The following is a 21,804-nucleotide window of genomic DNA, read 5'->3' on the forward strand; positions in this document are numbered from 1 at the left end:
GTAGTTAGGCTGTGTAGACCTGACTGTTAGCCTGGTAGTTAGGCTGTGTAGACCTGACTGTTAGCCTGGTAGTTAGGCTGTGTAGACCTGACTGTTAGCCTGGTAGTTAGGCTGTGTAGACCTGACTGTTAGCCTGGTAGTTAGGCTGTGTAGACCTGACTGTTAGCCTGGTAGTTAGGCTGTGTAGACCTGACTGTTAGCCTGGTAGACCTGACTGTTAGCCTGGTAGTTAGGCTGTGTAGACCTGACTGTTAGCCTGGTAGTTAGGCTGTGTAGACCTGACTGTTAGCCTGGTAGTTAGGCTGTGTAGACCTGACTGTTAGCCTGGTAGCTAGGCTGTGTAGACCTGGCTGTTAGCCTGGTAGTTAGGCTGTGTAGACCTGACTGTTAGCCTGGTAGTTAGGCTGTGTAGACCTGGCTGTTAGCCTGGTAGCTAGGCTGTGTAGACCTGACTGTTAGCCTGGTAGCTAGGCTGTGTAGACCTGACTGTTAGCCTGGCAGCTAGGCTGTGTAGACCTGAGTGTTAGCATGGTAGCTAGTCTGTGTAGACCTGAGTGTTACCCTGGTAGCTAGGCTGGGTAGGTCTGTGTTAGCTTGGTAACTAGTCTGTGTAGGTCTGTGTTAGCCTGGTAACTAGTCTGTGTAGGCCTGTGTTAGCCTGGTAACTAGTCTGTGTAGGCCTGTTAGCCTGGTAACTAGTCTGTGTAGGTCTGTGTTAGCCTGGTAGCTAGGCTATGTAGGCCTGTGTTAGCCTGGTAGCTAGTCTGTGTAGACCTGAGTGTTAGCCTGGTAGTTAGATAGACAACGCCTGAAAATAAGGTAACAATATTAAAATACTTATTCATGAATAATGTATAAATGTTTTAAAATATGTGTAGTGTCAATGGGTGTATGGTGTCAATGGGTGTATGGTGTCAATGGGTGTATGGTGTCAATGAGTGTATGGTGTCAATGAGTGTATGGTGTCAATGGGTGTATGGTGTCAATGGGTGTATGGTGTCAATGGGTGTATAGTGTTAATGGGTGTATGGTGCCAATGGGTGTATGGTGTTAATGGGTGTCAATAGGTGTATGGTGTCAATTGGTGTATGGTGTCAATGGGTGTATGGTGCCAATGGGTGTATGGTGTCAATGGGTGTCAATGGGTGTATGGTGTCAATGGGTGTATGGTGTCAATGGGTGTATGGTGCCAATGGGTGTATGGTGCCAATGGGTGTATGGTGTTAATGGGTGTCAATGGGTGTATGGTGTCAATTGGTGTATGGTGTCAATGGGTGTATGGTGTCAATGGGTGTATGGTGCCAATGGGTGTATGGTGTTAATGGGTGTATGGTGTCAATGGGTGTATGGTGTCAATGGGTGTATGGTGTCAATGGGTGTATGGTGTCAATGGGTGTATGGTGTCAATGGGTGTATGGTGTCAATGGGTGTATGGTGCCAATGGGTGTATGGTGCCAATGTGTGTATGGTGTCAATGGGTGTATGGTGTTAATGGGTGTATGGTGTCAATGGGTGTATGGTGTCAATGAGTGTATGGTGTTAATGGGTGTATGGTGTCAATGGGTGTATGGTGTCAATGGGTGTATGGTGCCAATGGGTGTATGGTGTCAATGGGTGTATGGTGTCAATGGGTGTATGGTGTTAATGGGTGTATGGTGTTAATGGGTGTATGGTGCCAATGGGTGTATGATGCCAATGGGTGTATCGTTTCAATGGGTGTATCGTTTCAATGGGTGTATGGTGCCAATGGGTGTAGATTTCAGATGAGAGAGAGACGGTAGATAGCTGACGTGCTACTGGAGGGAAGATATCTGTAAGAAAAGACCATCTGTTCTCCAACACCTCAGTGACAGGAGGGGGGGAGTCCCATATTACACACTATTTACTACATAGTGCACTAACCATAAGGCCCTGGTCAAAAGTAGTGCGCTCTGTACGTAGGGAATGGGGTGCCATTTGGGATAAACAGAAAGACAGCATTCAGAACTGGAGAGAAATAAAACCAGTCAGACTTTACGGTGCTGCCATGGAAACGTATATAAAACCAGTCAGACTTTATACTGGTGCTGCCATGGAAACGTATATAAAAACCAGTCAGACTTTACGGCGCTGCCATGGAAACGTATATAAAAACAGTGTCAGACTTTATACTGGTGCTGCCATGGAAACGTATATAAAAACCAGTCAGACTTTATACTGGTGCTGCCATGGAAACGTATATAAAAACAGTGTCAGACTTTATACTGGTGCTGCCATGGAAACGTATATAAAAACAGTGTCAAACTTTATACTGGTGCTGCCATGGAAACGTATATAAAAACAGTGTCAGACTTTATACTGGTGCTGCCATGGAAACGTATATAAAAACAGTGTCAGACTTTATACTGGTGCTGCCATGGAAACGTATATAAAAACAGTGTCAGACTTTATACTGGTGCTGCCATGGAAACGTATATAAAAACAGTGTCAGACTTTGTACTGGTGCTGCCATGGAAACGTATATAAAAACAGTGTCAGACTTTATACTGGTGCTGCCATGGAAACGTATATAAAAACAGTGTCAGACTTTATACTGGTGCTGCCATGGAAACGTATATAAAAACAGTGTCAGACTTTATACTGGTGCTGCCATGGTATATAAAAACAGTGTCAGACTTTGTACTGGTGCTGCCATACGTATAAAAACAGTGTCAGACTTTATACTGGTGCTGCCATGGAAACGTATATAAAAACAGTGTCAGACTTTATACTGGGCTGCTGCCAGTGTCAGACTTTACGGCGCTGCCATGGAAACGTATATAAAAACCAAAACGGTGCTGCCAGTAAAAACAGTGTCAGACTTTATACTGGTGCTGCCATGGAAACGTATATAAAAACAGTGTCAGATTTTATACTGGTGCTGCCATGGAAACGTATATAAAAAAGTGTCAGACTTTATACTGGTGCTGCCATGGAAACGTTTAAAAACCAGTCAGACTTTACGGCGCTGCCATGGAAACGTATATAAAAACAGTGTCAGACTTTATACTGGTGCTGCCATGGAAACGTATATAAAAACAGTGTCAGACTTTATACTGGTGCTGCCATGGAAACGTATATAAAAACAGTGTCAAACTTTATACTGGTGCTGCCATGGAAACGTATATAAAAACAGTGTCAGACTTTATACTGGTGCTGCCATGTATATAAAAACAGTGTCAGACTTTATACTGGTGCTGCCATGGAAACGTATATAAAAACAGTGTCAGACTTTATACTGGTGCTGCCATGGAAACGTATATAAAAACAGTGTCAGACTTTGTACTGGTGCTGCCATGGAAACGTATATAAAAACAGTGTCAGACTTTATACTGGTGCTGCCATGGAAACGTATATAAAAACAGTGTCAGACTTTATACTGGTGCTGCCATGGAAACGTATATAAAAACAGTGTCAAACTTTATACTGGTGCTGCCATGGAAACGTATATAAAAACAGTGTCAGACTTTATACTGGTGCTGCCATGGAAACGTATATAAAAACCAGTCAGACTTTACGGCGCTGCCATGGAAACGTATATAAAAACAGTGTCAAACTTTATACTGGCGCTGCCATGGAAACGTATATAAAAACAGTGTCAGACTTTATACTGGCGCTGCCATGGAAACGTATATAAAAACAGTGTCAGACTTTATACTGGTGCTGCCATGGAAACGTATATAAAAACAGTGTCAGACTTTATACTGGTGCTGCCATGGAAACGTATATAAAAACAGTGTCAGATTTTATACTGGTGCTGCCATGGAAACGTATATAAAAACAGTGTCAGACTTTATACTGGTGCTGCCATGGAAACGTATATAAAAACAGTGTCAGACTTTATACTGGTGCTCGTTTTTCAACCACACCACAAATGTGTTGTTAAGTTAACAAACTATAGTTTGGCAAATCGGTTAGGAGATCTACTTGGAGCACGACACAAGTCATTTTTCCAACAATTGTTTACAGACAGATTATTTCAGTTATAATTCACTGTATCACATTTCCAATGGGTCAGAAGTTTACATACACTAAGTTGGCACTAAGTGCCTTTAAACAGCTTGGAAAATTCCAGAAAATTATGTCCTGGCTTTAGAAGCTTCTGATAGGCTAATTGACATCATTTGAGTCAATTGGAGGTGTACCTGTGGATGTATTTCAAGGTCTACCTTCAAACTCGGTGCCTCTTTGCTTGACATCATGGGAAAATCAAAAGAAATCAGCCAAGACCTCAGAAAAAAAATTGTAGACCTCCACAAGTCTGGTTCATCCTTGGGAGCAATTTCTAAATGCCGCAAGGTACCACGTTCATCTGTTTGTGTGACTGACTGTGTGAGTGTGTGTGTGCACAGTGTATGTTTGTGTGTGTGTGTGTTTGTGTGTGTGACTGACTGACTGTGTGAGTGTGTATGTTTGTGTGTGTGTGACTGACTGTGTGAGTGTGCACAGTGTATGTTTGTGTGTGTGTGTGTTTGTGTGTGTGACTGACTGACTGTGTGAGTGTGTGTGTGCACAGTGTATGTTTGTGTGTGTGTGACTGACTGTGTGAGTGTGTGTGTTTGTGTGTGTGACTGACTGTGTGAGTGTGTGTGTGCACAGTGTATGTTTGTGTGTGTGTGACTGACTGTGTGAGTGTGTGTGTTTGTGTGTGTGACTGACTGTGTGAGTGTGTGTGTGCACAGTGTATGTTTGTGTGTGTGTGACTGACTGTGTGAGTGTGTGTGTTTGTGTGTGTGTGACTGAGTGTGTGTGTTTGTGTGTGTGTGACTGACTGTGTGAGTGTGTGTGTTTGTGTGTGTGACTGACTGTGTGAGTGTGTGTGTTGTTGTGTGTGTGACTGACTGTGTGTGTGTGTGTGTGTGTGTGTGTGTGTGTGACTGTGTGTGTGTGTGTGTGTGTGTGTGTGTGTGTGTGTGTGTGTGTGTGTGTGTGTGTGTGTGTGTGTGTGTGTGTGTGTGTGTGTGTGTGTGTGTGTGTGTGTGTGTTGTGTGTGTGTTTGTGTGTGTGTGACTGACTGTGTGTGTGTGTGTGTTTGTGTGTGTGACTGACTGTGTGTGTGTGTGTGTGTGTGTGTGTGTGTGTGTGTGTGTGTGTGTGTGTGTGTGTGTGTGTGTGTGTGACTGTGTGACTGTGTGTGACTGTGTGTGTGTGTGTGTGTGTGACTGACTGACTGTGACTGTGACTGACTGCCTGCCTGCCTGCCGACCGACCCGACCTCGCCGCAGCTGAGTTCTGTTCAGATGTTCTACTGCTTGAGGTTCTGTTCCTGTTATAGAATATTATCTCAACAGTATTGTGGATCTCCTGCACCTAAATATAAACAGTACCGGAACCTATTCCAGTCCAATCAAGCACTGACTGTTGCATCAAAGGGGGACTGCAGGGGACTGGGTCCAGGGGGACTGGGACAAGGGAACTGGGACTAGGGGACAAGGGGACTGGGACCAGGGGGACTGGGTCCAGGGGACTGGGACAGGGGGACTGGGACCAGGGGACTGGGACCAGGGGACTGGGTCCAGGGGACTGGGACAGGGGGACTGGGACCAGGGGACTGGGACAAGGGAACTGGGACTAGGGGACAAGGGGACTGAGTTCAGGGGACTGGGACCAGGGGACTGGGACAGGGGAACTGGGACCAGGGGACTGGGACAGGGGAACTGGGACCAGGGGACTGGGACAAGGGAACTGGGACCAGGGAACCAGGGGACTGGGACTAGGGGACAAGGGGACTGGGACCAGGGGACTGAGTTCAGGGGACTGGGACCAGGGGACTGGGACAGGGGGACTGGGACCAGGGGACTGGGACCAGGGGACTGGGACAAGGGGACTGGGACCAGGGGACTGTCCCCTAGTTAGCCCTGTGTGTTAGCCGGGTATCTGGACTGGTTCCGACTGACATTTTCGTGTACATAGCGCTCTGTGAAGAGTGCTACATCAATTGCTGTAAACTCCTTGAAAGAGCCAGTTGTCCCGCTTCTGCTCTTAGCTGAGATGGAGCATGTGAAATCTGACACCTCATTTGCATAGGGAGCGACAAGGCACATTTTCTGGCCTATCCAGACAAAGGATCGATTTTCTTTGGCTGTGAGACTCAGAGCCCCGCTTGACATGTGAAGCAAGAGACTCTAGGGAGCCCATCTCGCTGATATTCAGACACATTTAGAGCTGTCAACATGAAAAAATAAAAAATAATTTATTAGAAATGGTTTCTGTTGGTCACAGAGGGACGAAATATGGGAAGTTGTAACGACATTTGAACGGAGTCTCTCAAAGGACGCAGAAGATTCTCTGTTGCCAATTATATGAAATGGTGCCAATTTTGTACTGTCGCTAAATATGATTATGTTTATTTTACACTTATAACAAAGGTGAAATATCATAGTAAGTCATTTATGGTTCCCAATCAGAGGCAGCTGTCGGTCGTTGTCTCTGATTGAGAACCATACTTAGGCAGTCTTTTTTCCCACTATGATTTGTAGGTAGTTATTTTCTGTTTAGTGTGTGTTGCACCTGACGGAGCTGTTTCGCTTGTGCCTTTTATTACTTTGTATTTAGTGCTCAGTTGTATTTAATAAAATACCGAAGACACCTTGGTCCTCACCTTCTTCCACCGACGACAATCGTTACACATCTACTCATTCCAGGGTTTTTCTTTATTTTGACTATTTTCTACATTGTAGAATAATAGTGAAGACATCAACACTGTGAAATAAGGATTCATGCCGTAACCAAAAAAGTGTTAAACACAAATATATTTTATATTTGAGATTCTTCAAAGTAGCCATCCTTTGCCTTGATGACAGCTTTGCACACTCCTGGCATTCTCTCAACCAGCTTCATGAGGTAGTCACCTGGAATGCATTTAAATCTGCAGGTGTGCCTTGTTAAAAGTTCATTTGTGGAATTTATTTTCTTCTTAATGCGTTTGAGCCAATTAGTTGTGTTCTAACATGGTAGGTGTGGTATACAGAAAATAGCCCTATTTGGAACAAGTCCATATTATGGCAAAAAAACAGCTCAAATAAGCAAAGGGAAACGACAGTCCATCATTACTTTAAGACATGAAGGTCAGTTAATTCGGAAAATGTCAAGAACTTTGTGTCACGTCCTGACCTTAGTTCCTTTTTTATGTCTCTATTTTGGTTTGGTCAGGGCGTGAGTTGGGGTGGGCATTCTATGTTTTCTATTTCTATGTGTTTGGCCTGGTATGGTCCCCAATCAGAGGCAGCTGGCAATCGTTGTCTCTGATTGAGAACCATACTTAGGCAGTCTGCTTTCCCACTATGATTGATGGGTAGAACCATACTTAGGCAGTCTGCTTTCCCACTATGATTGATGGGTAGAACCATACTTAGGCAGTCTGCTTTCCCACTATGATTGATGGGTAGAACCATACTTAGGCAGTCTGCTTTCCCACTATGATTGATGGGTAGAACCATACTTAGGCAGTCTGCTTTCCCACTATGATTGATGGGTAGAACCATACTTAGGCAGTCTGCTTTCCCACTATGATTGATGGGTAGAACCATACTTAGGCAGTCTGCTTTCCCACTATGATTGATGGGTAGAACCATACTTAGGCAGTCTGCTTTCCCACTATGATTGATGGGTAGAACCATACTTAGGCAGTCTGCTTTCCCACTATGGTTGATGGGTAGAACCATACTTAGGCAGTCTGCTTTCCCACTATGATTGATGGGTAGAACCATACTTAGGCAGTCTGCTTTCCCACTATGATTGATGGGTAGAACCATACTTAGGCAGTCTGCTTTCCCACTATGATTGATGGGTAGAACCATACTTAGGCAGTCTGCTTTCCCACTATGATTGATGGGTAGAACCATACTTAGGCAGTCTGCTTTCCCACTATGATTGATGGGTAGAACCATACTTAGGCAGTCTGCTTTCCCACTATGATTGATTAGAACCCTTAGGCAGTCACTATGATTGATGGGTAGAACCATACTTAGGCAGTCTGCTTTCCCACTATGATTGATGGGTAGAACCATACTTAGGCAGTCTGCTTTCCCACTATGATTGATGGGTAGAACCATACTTAGGCAGTCTGCTTTCCCACTATGATTGATGGGTAGAACCATACTTAGGCAGTCTGCTTTCCCACTATGATTGATGGGTAGAACCATACTTAGGCAGTCTGCTTTCCCACTATGATTGATGGGTAGAACCATACTTAGGCAGTCTGCTTTCCCACTATGATTGATGGGTAGTTATTTTCTGTTTAGTGTTTTTGTTACAGAACTGTTCGTTTGTTGTTTTTGTTCCAGTATTCACCTTTATTAAAATCATCATGAATACGTACCACGCTGCTCTGTGGTCCTCTTCTCCTTCTCCCAACGACAATCTTTGAAAGACCCAGAGTTACCTCTGCTGCAGAGGTTAAGTTCGTTAGAGTTACCTGCTTCAGAAATTGCAGGCCAATTAAATGCTTCACAGAGTTCAAGTAACAGACACATCTCAACATCAACTGTTCAGAGGAGACGGCGTGAATCAGGCCTTCGTGGTCGAATTGCTGCAAAGAAACCACTACTAAAGGACACCAATAAGAAGAAGAGACGTTCTTGGAAACACGAGCAATGGACATTAGACAAATACTGACAAATTCAATGAAACAAAGTCGGAGGTGGCTTATGGTAGAGTAATGAACATTCAATTCTCTGGCAACACCTCTGTTGGACATTCCTGCAGTCATCGTGCCAGTTGCTCCCTCAACTTGAGACATTGTGTGACACAACTGCACCTTTTAGAGTAGTGGCCTAGTCCCCAGCACAAGGTGCACCTGTGTAGTGATCATTTAATCAGCTTCTTGATCTGCCAGCCCTGCCAGGTGGATTGGATTATCTTGGCAAAAGAGAAATTGTCACTAACAGTAAATGTAAACAAATTTGTGCACAACATTTTTGAGAAATAAGCTGTTTGTGCGAATTGAACATTTCTGAGATCTATTATTTCAGCTCATGGGACCAACAGTTTAAATGTTGCGTTTATATTTTTTGATGCAGAAGAAAAGCTTTGTTGTCTGTATTTTGAGTCTAAAACCTATATAAAACTATTATAGTAGTTAGTACTATAGCCTGTTAGTTACCGGGTGTGTCACTAACCAAGTACTGTTTTAGCTGTCACAATGAACTCCAAAACAATCTTTCAATTGTCGTCTCCTTTCAACATATTCAGAAACAAGGAAAGGCAAAATAACTGCAATAATGTCAGTTTCACACTTCTATCTAAGAGTGCAACAGCAAGCGGGAAGGAACATATGTCTGTCTGAAAAGGCGTAGGAGAGAGAAGCGGAGAGACAGAGAAAAGAAGCTAATATCAGGTGTTATTCTGAGATTCTGTTCTTCCTGCAGCACTAACTATGGTGATAATTGACCTTGGGTGAATCATAACATACTGGCAACAGAAGCTGTAAATACATTTTGTCTGTTGTTATCATCGTTGTGTTAGTGCATGTATTTGCACCTTGTTCTCTACCTCCCCTGTAACACGCCACACAGAAGGTTGGATGAATTGATTTGACATGCTGGTATGTAGCATGTGCTGTATGTAATATGTAGCATGTGCTGTATGTAATATGTAGCATGTACTGTATGTAATATGTAGCATGTATTGTATGCGGCATGTACTATATGTACCATTTACAATATGCTAAATATATTATATGTGTCGTCCCCACAGTGACTGTACGTCCATACCCCAACCAGAAGCCATGGATTACAGGCAACATTCTCACTGAGCTAAAAGGTAGAGCTGCCGCTTCAAGGTGCGGGACTCGAACCCGGAAGTTATAAGAAAGCCCGCTATGCCCTCCGACAAACCATCAAACAGGCAAAGCGCCAATACAGGACTAAGATCGAGTCTTACAACACCGGCTCGTCTTATGTGTCAGGGCTTGCAAACTATTACAGACTACAAAGGGAAGCACAGCCGCGAGCTGCCCAGTGACACGAGCCTACCAGACGAGCTAAAACACTTCTATGCTCGCTTCAAGGCAATTAAAACTGAAGCATGTACGCTTTGCAACGCTGGTCATTTTTTTATATTTTTTGAACCTTTATTTAACTTATTTTCAATGACGGCGGGTTAACTGGTCTAGGAACAGTGGGTTAACTGGTCTAGGAACAGCGGGTTAACTGGTCTAGGAACAGTGGGTTAACTGGTCTAGGAACAGTGGGTTAACTGGTCTAGGAACAGCGGGTTAACTGGTCCATTAACAGCGGGTTAACTGTCTTGTTCAGAGGCAGAACGACAGATTTCTACCTTGTCAGCTCGGTGATTCGATCTTGCAAACTTTCGGTTACTAGTCCAACGCAAGACTAAGGAGATGATTGTGGACAACAGGAGAGGGAGGACCAGTCTCATCAACGGGGCTGTAGTGGAGCAAGTTGAGAGCTTCCTTGGTGTCCACATCACCAACATACTAACATGGTCCAAGCACACCAAGACAGTCGTGAAGAGGGTACGACAAAGCCTATTCCCCCTCAGGAAACTAAAAAGTTTTGTGTCCTCAGATCCTCAAAATGTTCTATAGCTGCACCGTCGAGAGCATCCTGACCGGTTGCATCACCGCCTGATATGGCAACTGCTCGGCCTCCAACCACAAGGCGATACAGAGGGTAGTGCGTACGGCCCAGTACATCACTGGGGCCAAGCTTCCTGCCATCCGCAACCTCTACACCAGGCGGTGTCAGAGGAAGGCCCTGAAAGGCCCTATCCCAGCCAAGCCAGCCACAGACTGTTCTCTCCTACTACCGCATGGCAAGCAGTAACCCTAACCCAGCACCAAGTCTAGGACAAAAAGGCTTCTCAACAGTTTTTACCCCCAAGCCATAAGACTCCTGAACAGGTAATCAAATGGCTACCCAGACTATTTGCATTGTGTGCCCCCCCCCCCAACCCCTCTTTTACACTGCTGCTACTCTCTGTTTATCATATATGCATAGTCACTTTAACTATACATTCATGTACATACTACCTCAATTAGCCCGACTAACCGGTCCTCTATAGCCTCTGTTATTTTTCTTTACTGTTGTTTTTTATTTCCTTACTATTGTAATATTTATTTATTTCCTTACTATTGTTCACCTAATATATTTTTTTCACTCAAGGACAATAAGGACAATAGAGGAGTGAAGGAGAGAAGGAGAGGAGAAGATGGCACTCCTTAAGCTGTGTGTGTGTGTGTGTGTGTGTGTGTGTGTGTGTGTGTGTGTGTGTGTGCGTGTGTGTGTGTGTGTGCGTGCGTGCGTGCGTGCGTGCGTGCGTGCGTGCGTGCGTGCGTGCGTGCGTGCGTGCGTGCGTGCGTGCGTGCGTGCGTGCGCGCGCGCGCGCGCACACGTGCGTACGTACAGCCATGTCTAACAGAGCGCTGGTATCCCCGGGCATCGATGCCAGCCTACCAGTCTGTTCGGTCACACCTTACTGCCTTCAGAGATTGCCCTCGAGGGGTGTTTCTGCGTGTGTGCCTGCCTGTGGGTGTGGTTTAACAGCACTGTCTGCCTACCCAGGAGAGTTAATAGCCAGGATCAGTGCCAAGAAACTCCCACCACAGAGAGAGAGAGAGGTGTGTTATTGTCAGCTATCTGAGTCTACATCCTACAGAGAGAGGTGTGTTATTGAGTCTACATCCTACAGAGAGAGGTGTGTTATTGTCAGCTATCTGAGTCTACATCCTACAGAGAGAGGTGTGTTATTGTCAGCTATCTGAGTCTACATCCTACAGAGAGAGGTGTGTTATTGAGTCTACATCCTACAGAGAGAGGTGTGTTATTGTCAGCTATCTGAGTCTACATCCTACAGAGAGAGGTGTGTTATTGACAGCTATCTGAGTCTACATCCTACAGAGGGAGGTGTGTTATTGTCAGCTATCTGAGTCTACATCCTACAGAGAGAGGTGTGTTATTGAGTCTACATCCTACAGAGAGAGGTGTGTTATTGAGTCTACATCCTACAGAGAGAGGTGTGTTATTGAGTCTACATCCTACAGAGAGAGGTGTGTTATTGACAGCTATCTGAGTCTACATCCTACAGAGGGAGGTGTGTTATTGTCAGCTATCTGAGTCTACATCCTACAGAGAGAGGTGTGTTATTGAGTCTACATCCTACAGAGAGAGGTGTGTTATTGAGTCTACATCCTACAGAGAGAGGTGTGTTATTGAGTCTACATCCTACAGAGAGAGGTGTGTTATTGAGTCTACATCCTACAGAGAGAGGTGTGTTATTGAGTCTACATCCTACAGAGAGAGGTGTGTTATTGAGTCTACATCCTACAGAGGGAGGTGTGTTATTGAGTCTACATCCTATAGAGAGAGGTGTGTTATTGAGTCTACATCCTACAGAGGGAGGTGTGTTATTGAGTCTACATCCTACAGAGAGAGGTGTGTTATTGAGTCTACATCCTACAGAGAGAGGTGTGTTATTGAGTCTACATCCTACAGAGAGAGGTGTGTTATTGAGTCTACATCCTACAGAGAGAGGTGTGTTATTGAGTCTACATCCTACAGAGAGAGGTGTGTTATTGAGTCTACATCCTACAGAGAGAGGTGTGTTATTGAGTCTACATCCTACAGAGAGAGGTGTGTTATTGAGTCTACATCCTACAGAGAGAGGTGTGTTATTGAGTCTACATCCTACAGAGAGAGGTGTGTTATTGAGTCTACATCCTACAGAGAGAGGTGTGTTATTGAGTCTACATCCTACAGAGAGAGGTGTGTTATTGAGTCTACATCCTACAGAGAGAGGTGTGTTATTGAGTCTACATCCTACAGAGAGAGGTGTGTTATTGAGTGTACATCCTACAGAGAGAGGTGTGTTATTGACAGCTATCTGAGTCTAGCTGGCTGGTGTGTTTACGGACATATTCAATCAATCCTTATCCCAGTCTGCTGTTTCTTGTGAAACCCTCTTCTTGGTGGTCCCTGTTCCCAATAAGGCGAAGGTAACTGAACTAAATGACCACCGCCCCGTAGCAATCACTTCTGTCATCATGAAGAGCTTTGAGAGACAAGTAAAGGATCACCTCCACCTGACAAGAGGAAAACCTACAGTTTGTAGGTATAATGCTGTTCATTGACTACAGCTCAGCATTTAACACCACGGTACCTCCATATGTGGTGAGGTTGAACAATTGAGAGCATCCTGAGAGGGTAGCAAGTTTTAAGTTCCTCGGCATACACATCACAGACAAACTGAATTGGTCCACTCACACTGACAGCGTCGTGAAGAAGGCGCAGCAGCGCCTCTTCAACCTCAGGAGGCTGAAGAAATTTGGCTTGTCACCAAAAGCACTCACAAACTTCTACAGATGCACAATCGAGAGCATCCTGTCGGGCTGTATCACCGCCTGGTACGGCAAACACTCCGCCCACAACCGTAAGGCTCTCCAGAGGGTAGTGAGGTCTGCACAACGCATCACCGGGGGCAAACTACCTGCCCTCCAGGACACCTACACCACCCGATGTCACAGGAAGGCCATAAAGATCATCAAGGACAACAACCACCCGAGCCACTGCCTGTTCACCCCACTATCATCCAGAAGGCGAGGTCAGTACAGGTGCATCAAAGCTGGGACCGAGAGACTGAAAAACAGCTTCTATCTCAAGGCCATCAGACTGTTAAACAGCCACCACTAACATTGAGTGGCTGCTGCCATCACACTGACTCAACTCCAGCCACTTTAATAATGGGAATTGATGGAAATTGATGTAAAATATATCACTAGCCACTTTAAACAATGCTACTTAATATAATGTTTACATACCCTACATTATTCATCTCATATGTATATGTATATACTGTACTCTATATCATCTACTGCATCTTTATGTAATACATGTATCACTAGCCACTTGAACTATGCCACTTTGTTTACATTCCTCATCTCATATGTATATACTGTACTCGATACCATCTACTGTATCTTGCCTATGCTGCTCTGTACCATCACTCATTCATATATCTTTATATACATATTCTTTATCCCCTTTACACTTGTGTGTATAAGGTAGTTGTTGTGGAATTGTTAGCTAGATTACTCGTTGATTATTACTGCATTGTCGGAACTAGAAGCACAAGCATTTCGCTACACTCGCATTAACATCTGCTAACCATGTGTGTGTGACAAATAAAATTGATTTGATAAGCAACTCCAGTGTAGATTTGTCTTTTAGGTTGTTGTCCTGCTGAAAGGTGAATGTCAACCATGGCCTATTACTTTAGTGCCTTGTTGCAAACAGGATGCATGTGTGGAATATCCTTCTTTTCACTCTGTCAATTAGGTTGTTAATATTGTGGAGTAACTAATGTTGTTGATCCATCCTTAGTTTTCTCCTGTCACAGCCATTAAACTCTGTAACTGTGTCATTGGCCTCAAGGTGAAATCCCTGCCAACATACTGACTCAACTCTCTGGTCACTTTAATTCATTTAATAAATGAATTTAATAAAGGTATCACTAGTCACTTTATTTATTTGTTACATACCCTACATTACTCAACTCACATGTATATACTGTACTCTATACCATCTACTGCATCTTGCCTGCCGTTCGGCCATCGCTCATCCATATATTTATATGGACATATTCTTATTCCATCCCTTAATATTTGTGTGTATTAGGTAGTTGTTGTGGAATTGTTAGATTACTTGTTGGTTATTACTGCACTGTCAGGAACTAGAAGCAGAAGCATTTCACTACACTCACATTAACATCTGCGAACCATGTGTATGTGACAAATAAAATTGGATTTGATACAGACAGACAGACAGACAGACAGACAGACAGACAGACAGACAGACAGACAGAGAACTGGTCTGTTCGACAGACAGACAGACAGACAGACAGACAGACAGACAGACAGACAGACAGACAGACTGGTCTGTTCGACAGACCGACAGACAGACAGACAGACAGACAGACAGACAGACAGACAGACAGACAGACAGACAGGTCTGTTCGACAGACTGACAGACTGACTGGTCTGTTCAGCAGACAGACAGCAGGGGAAGACTTCAATAGCCCCACTTATGAATATTCATGTGAAATTAGTTCATTAAGTTAATTATTCTGACCAATATTCATGTGTCTTTCCCAAGGACGTTTCTGTACTGATTTTAACATGTTTCTGTCGTTAGTTACTAGTCAGGCTATTTAACATCACATGGAGATCATATAGAGAGGAGGAGATACTTATTTTCCACCATAATTTGCAAAAAATTATAAAAAAATTATAAAAAATCCTACAATGTGATATTTTCCCCTCATTTTGTCTGTCATAGTTGAAGTGTACCTATGATGAAAATTACAGGCCTCTCACATCTTTTTAAGTGGGAGAACTTGCACAATTGGTGGCTGACTAAATACTTTTTTGCCCCACTGTATACAGGATATTACCCTCTACAACATAACCTTCACTATGTCACCAGGACATATACAGGATACTACCCTCCACAACATAACCTTCACTATGTCACCAGGACATATACAGGATACTACCCTCTACAACATAACCTTCACTATGTCACCAGGACATATACAGGATACTACCCTCCACAACATAACCTTCACTATGTCACCAGGACATATACAGGATACTACCCTCCACAACCTAACCTTCACTATGTCACCAGGACATATACAGGACACTACCCTCTAAAACATAACCTTCACTATGTCACCAGGACATATACACGATACTACCCTCCACAACCTAACCTTCACTATGTCACCAGGACATATACAGGACACTACCCTCTAAAACATAACCTTCACTCTGTCACCAGGACATATACACGATACTACCCTCCACAACCTAACCTTCACTATGTCACCAGGACATATACAGGACACTACCCTCTAAAACATAACCTTCACTATGTCACCAGGACATATACAGGATACTACCCTCTAAAACATAACCTTCACTATGTCACCTGGACATATACAGGACACTACCCTCTACAACACTATGTCACCAGGACATATACAGGATACTACCCTCCACAACACTATGTCACCAGGACATATACAGGATACTACCCTCTACAACATAACCTTCACTATGTCACCAGGACATATACAGGATACTACCCTCTAAAACATAACCTTCACTATGTCACCTGGACATATACAGGACACTACCCTCCACAACACTATGTCACCAGGACATATACAGGATACTACCCTCTAAAACATAACCTTCACTATGTCACCTGGACATATACAGGATACTACCCTCCACAACATAACCTTCACTATGTCACCAGGACATATACAGGACACTACCCTCTAAAACATAACCTTCACTATGTCACCTGGACATATACAGGATACTACCCTCCACAACATAACCTTCACTATGTCACCAGGACATATACAGGATACTACCCTCTAAAACATAACCTTCACTATGTCACCTGGACATATACAGGATACTACCCTCCACAACATAACCTTCACTATGTCACCAGGACATATACAGGACACTACCCTCTACAACATAAAATTCACTATGTCACCAGGACATATACAGGATACTACCCTCTACAACATAACCTTCACTATGTCACCAGGACATATACAGGATACTACCCTCTACAACATAACCTTCACTATGTCACCAGGACATATACAGGATACTACCCTCTACAACACTATGTCACCAGGACATATACAGGATACTACCCTCTACAACACTATGTCACCAGGACATATACAGGATACTACCCTCTACAACATAACCTTCACTATGTCACCAGGACATATACAGGATGCTACTCTCTACAACACTATGTCACCAGGACATATACAGGATACTACCCTCTACAACACTATGTCACCAGGACATATACAGGATACTACCCTCTACAACACTATGTCACCAGGACATATACAGGATGCTACCCTCTACAACACTATGTCACCAGGACATATACAGGATACTACCTTCTACAACACTATGTCACCAGGACATATACAGGATACTACCCTCCACAACATAACCTTCACTATGTCACCAGGACATATACAGGATACTACCCTCCACAACATAACCTTCACTATGTCACCAGGACATATACAGGACACTACCCTCTACAACATAACCTTCACTATGTCACCAAGAAATATACAGGATACTACCCTCTACAACATAACCTTCACTATGTCACCAGGACATATACAGGACACTACCCTCTAAAACATAACCTTCACTATGTCACCTGGACATATACAGGACACTACCCTCTACAACACTATGTCACCAGGACATATACAGGATACTACCCTCTACAACACTATGTCACCAGGACATATACAGGATACTACCCTCTACAACACTATGTCACCAGGACATATACAGGATACTACCCTCCACAACACTATGTCACCAGGACATATACAGGATACTACCCTCTACAACACTATGTCACCAGGACATATACAGGATACTACCCTCCACTATGTCACCAGGACATATACAGGATACTACCCTCTACAACATAACCTTCACTATGTCACCAGGACATATACAGGATACTACCCTCTACAACACTATGTCACCAGGACATATACAGGATACTACCCTCCACTATGTCACCAGGACATATACAGGATACTACCCTCTACAACATAACCTTCACTATGTCACCAGGACATATACAGGATACTACCCTCTACAACACTTTGTCACCAGGACATATACAGGATACTACCCTCTACAACACTATGTCACCAGGACATATACAGGATACTACCCTCTACAACACTATGTCACCAGGACATATACAGGATACTACCCTGTACAACACTATGTCACCAGGACATATACAGGATACTACCCTCTACAACACTATGTCACCAGGAGACGGGAGAGGAGGGGATGAGGGGGGGGGGAGGGGAGGGGAGGGGAGGGGATGAGGGGAGGGAGGGGAGGTGATGAGGGGAGGGGAGGGGATGAGGGGAGGGGATGGGATGAGGGGAGGGGAGGGGATGGGATGAGGGGAGGGGAGGGGATGAGGGGAGGGAGGGGAGGGGATGAGGGGAGGGGAGGGGATGGGAGGGGATGGGATGAGGGGAGGGGAGGGGATGGGATGAGGGGAGGGGAGGGGATGAGGGGAGGGGAGGGGATGAGGGGAGGGGAGGGGATGAGGGGAGGGGAGGGGAGGGGATGGGATGAGGGGAGGGGAGGGGATGGGATGAGGGGAGGGGAGGGGATGAGGGGAGGGGAGGGGAGGGGAGGGGAGGGAGGGGAGGGGAGGGGAGGGGAGGGGAGGGGAGGGGAGAGCTGGGGGAGGGAAACATCAGAAGAGAAAACAACAGCTGTTTGGCTTCTGGCAAAAACAGGACCGAACAACAACAACAACAACAACTGAATAACAACAAAACATCAACTAGTTTAGCCACGATGCTTTCTGCTGGTACATTTGGTATTTGGGTATTTTATTAGGATCCCCATAAGCTGTTACAAAAGCAGCAGCTACTCTTCCTGGGGTCCACACAGAACACAGAACACAGAACATGAAACATAAGGTCAGAATGAAATATAATACAGAACAGCATTAGACAAGAACAGCTCAAGGACAGAACTACATACCTTTTTAAAGGCACACGTAGCCTACATATCAATACATACACACAAACTATCTGGGTCCAATAGGGGAGAGGCGTTGTGCTGCGAGGTGTTGCTTTATCTGTTTTTTGAAACCAGGTTTGCTGTTTATTTGAGCAATATGAGATAGAAGTTCTATGCAATAAGGGCTCTATATAATACTGTATGTTTTCTTGAATTTGTTCTGGATTTGGGGACTATGAAAAGACCCCTGGTGGCATGTCTGGTGGGACAAGTGTGTGTGTCAGAGCTAAGAGGTGACGCAGTCAGTCTCTCCTCAACTCTCAGCCAAGAGAGACTGGCAGCATAGTAATAATATCAGCCCTCTGATTACAATGAAGAGCGAGACGTGCCGCTCCGTTCTGGACCAGCTGCCGCTTAACGAGGTCTTTCCTTGCAGCACTGGACCACACGACTGGACAATAATCAAGATAAGACTAAACTAGAGCCTGCAGAACTTGTTTTTTGGAGTGTGGTGTCAAAAAAGCAGAGCATCTCTTTATTACAGACAGACCTTTCCCCATCTTTACAAACATTCAATCTATATGTTTTGACCCTGACAGTTTACAATCTAAAGTGACACCAAGTAATTTAGTCTCCTCAACTTGTCCAACAGCCACACCATTCATTACCGGATTCAGCTGAGGTCTGGAATTTAAGGAATGATTTGTACCAAGTACAATGCTCTTAGTGTCACACCCTGATCTGTTTCACCTGTCCTTGTGATTGTCTCTACCCCCTCTAGGAGTCGCTGATTTTCCCCAGTGTATTTATCCCTGTGTTTCCTGTCTCTCTGTACCAGTGTATTTATCCCTGTGTTTCCTGTCTCTCTGTGCCAGTGTATTTATCCCTGTGTTTCCTGTCTCTCTGTACCAGTGTATTTATCCCTGTGTTTCCTGTCTCTCTGTTCCAGTGTATGTATCCCTGTGTTTCCTGTCTCTCTGTACCAGTGTATTTATCCCTGTGTTTCCTGTCTCTCTGTACCAGTGTATTTATCCCTGTGTTTCCTGTCTCTCTGTACCAGTGTATTTATCCCTGTGTTTCCTGTCTCTCTGTACCAGTGTATTTATCCCTGTGTTTCCTGTCTCTCTGTGCCAGTGTATTTATCCCTGTGTTTCCTGTCTCTCTGTACCAGTGTATTTATCCCTGTGTTTCCTGTCTCTCTGTTCCAGTGTATGTATCCCTGTGTTTCCTGTCTCTCTGTACCAGTGTATTTATCCCTGTGTTTCCTGTCTCTCTGTGCCAGTGTATTTATCCCTGTGTTTCCTGGCTCTCTGTACCAGTGTATTTATCCCTGTGTTTCCTGTCTCTCTGTACCAGTGTATTTATCCCTGTGTTTCCTGTCTCTCTGTACCAGTGTATTTATCCCTGTGTTTCCTGTCTCTCTGTACCAGTGTATTTATCCCTGTGTTTCCTGTCTCTCTGTACCAGTGTATTTATCCCTGTGTTTCCTGTCTCTCTCTACCAGTGTATTTATCCCTGTGTTTCCTGGCTCTCTGTGCCAGTGTATTTATCCCTGTGTTTCCTGTCTCTCTGTACCAGTGTATTTATCCCTGTGTTTCCTGGCTCTCTGTACCAGTGTATTTATCCCTGTGTTTCCTGTCTCTCTGTGCCAGTGTATTTATCCCTGTGTTTCCTGTCTCTCTGTACCAGTGTATTTATCCCTGTGTTTCCTGGCTCTCTGTGCCAGTGTATTTATCCCTGTGTTTCCTGTCTCTCTGTACCAGTGTATTTACCTCCTGGACTCTGTACCCGCCTGCCTGACCATTCTGCCTGCATTGACCACGAGCCTGTCTGCCACTCTGTACCTCCTGGACTCTGTACCCGCCTGCCTGACCATTCTGCCTGCCCTGACCACGAGCCTGTCTGCCACTCTGTACCTCCTGGACTCTGTACCCGCCTGCCTGACCATTCTGCCTGCCCTGACCACGAGCCTGTCTGCCACTCTGTACCTCCTGGACTCTGTACCCGCCTGCCTGACCATTCTGCCTGCCCTGACCACGAGCCTGTCTGCCACTCTGTACCTCCTGGACTCTGTACCCGCCTGCCTGACCATTCTGCCTGCATTGACCACGAGCCTGTCTGCCACTCTGTACCTCCTGGACTCTGATCTGGTTTTGACCTTTTGCCTGTTCTGGACTCTGTACCCGCCTGCCTGACCATTCTGCCTGCATTGACCACGAGCCTGTCTGCCACTCTGTACCTCCTGGACTCTGATCTGGTTTTGACCTTTTGCCTGTTCTGGACTCTGTACCCGCCTGCCTGACCATTCTGCCTGCATTGACCACGAGCCTGTCTGCCACTCTGTACCTCCTGGACTCTGTACCCGCCTGCCTGACCATTCTGCCTGCATTGACCACGAGCCTGTCTGCCACTCTGTACCTCCTGGACTCTGTACCCGCCTGCCTGACCATTCTGCCTGCCCTGACCACCAGCCTGTCTGCCACTCTGTACCTCCTGGACTCTGTACCCTCCTGCCTGACCATTCTGCCTGCATTGACCACGAGCCTGTCTGCCACTCTGTACCTCCTGGACTCTGATCTGGTTTTGACCTTTTTGTCCACGACCATACTCTTCTCCTTTTGGATTAATAAACATTGTAAGACTCCAAACATCTGCCTCCTGTGTCTGCATCTGGGTCTCGCCTTGTGTCACGATACTTAGTTTTAGAGATGTTCAGGACCAGTTTATTACTGGCCATCCATTCCAAAACAGACTGCAACTTTTTGTTAAACTCCCAAACCCGCATGCGGGAGCGTAATCATCGCCTGAAACTAATTAGCATAACGCAGTGGACATAAATATCCCTAGAAAATATTCCTATTCAGGAAAATCACAAATGAAATATATTGAGACACAGCTTAGCCTTTTGTTAATCACCCTGTCATCTCATATTTTCAAAATATGTGTTACAGCCAAAACTAGACAAGCATTTGTGTAAGTTTATCGATAGCCTAGCATAGCATTATGCCTTGCTAGCAGCAGGTAACCTTGTCACAAATCAGAAAAGCAATCAAATTAAATTGTTTACCTTTGATGAACTTCAGATGTTTTCACTCACGAGACTCCCAGGTAGATAGCCAAAGTTCATTTTTCCCAAAATATTATTTTTCCGTTTGTTCTTTACGTTTGGCTGAGAAATCACCCGGAAATTGCAGTCATGA

General features: G+C 44.8%; 1 long non-coding RNA gene across 2 annotated transcripts; it reads left to right on the forward strand.

Annotated features, from left to right (window-relative positions):
* The first annotated feature begins 11,608 nt into the window (after window positions 1-11,608).
* LOC127923884 (uncharacterized) lies at window positions 11,609-12,828 on the forward strand. 2 transcript variants are annotated; one of them, XR_008116005.1, is made up of 3 exons: window positions 11,609-11,885; window positions 12,029-12,281; window positions 12,381-12,828. It is a non-coding gene; the product is annotated as an uncharacterized LOC127923884 (long non-coding RNA). The 2 variants fall into 2 exon arrangements; XR_008116006.1 differs by having other exon boundaries at window positions 11,609-11,841; window positions 11,886-12,281.
* Window positions 12,829-21,804: the final 8,976 nt, after the last annotated feature.

Source organism: Oncorhynchus keta, unplaced genomic scaffold (assembly GCF_023373465.1).
Source record: "Oncorhynchus keta strain PuntledgeMale-10-30-2019 unplaced genomic scaffold, Oket_V2 Un_contig_3330_pilon_pilon, whole genome shotgun sequence".
Taxonomy (NCBI): domain Eukaryota; kingdom Metazoa; phylum Chordata; class Actinopteri; order Salmoniformes; family Salmonidae; genus Oncorhynchus; species Oncorhynchus keta.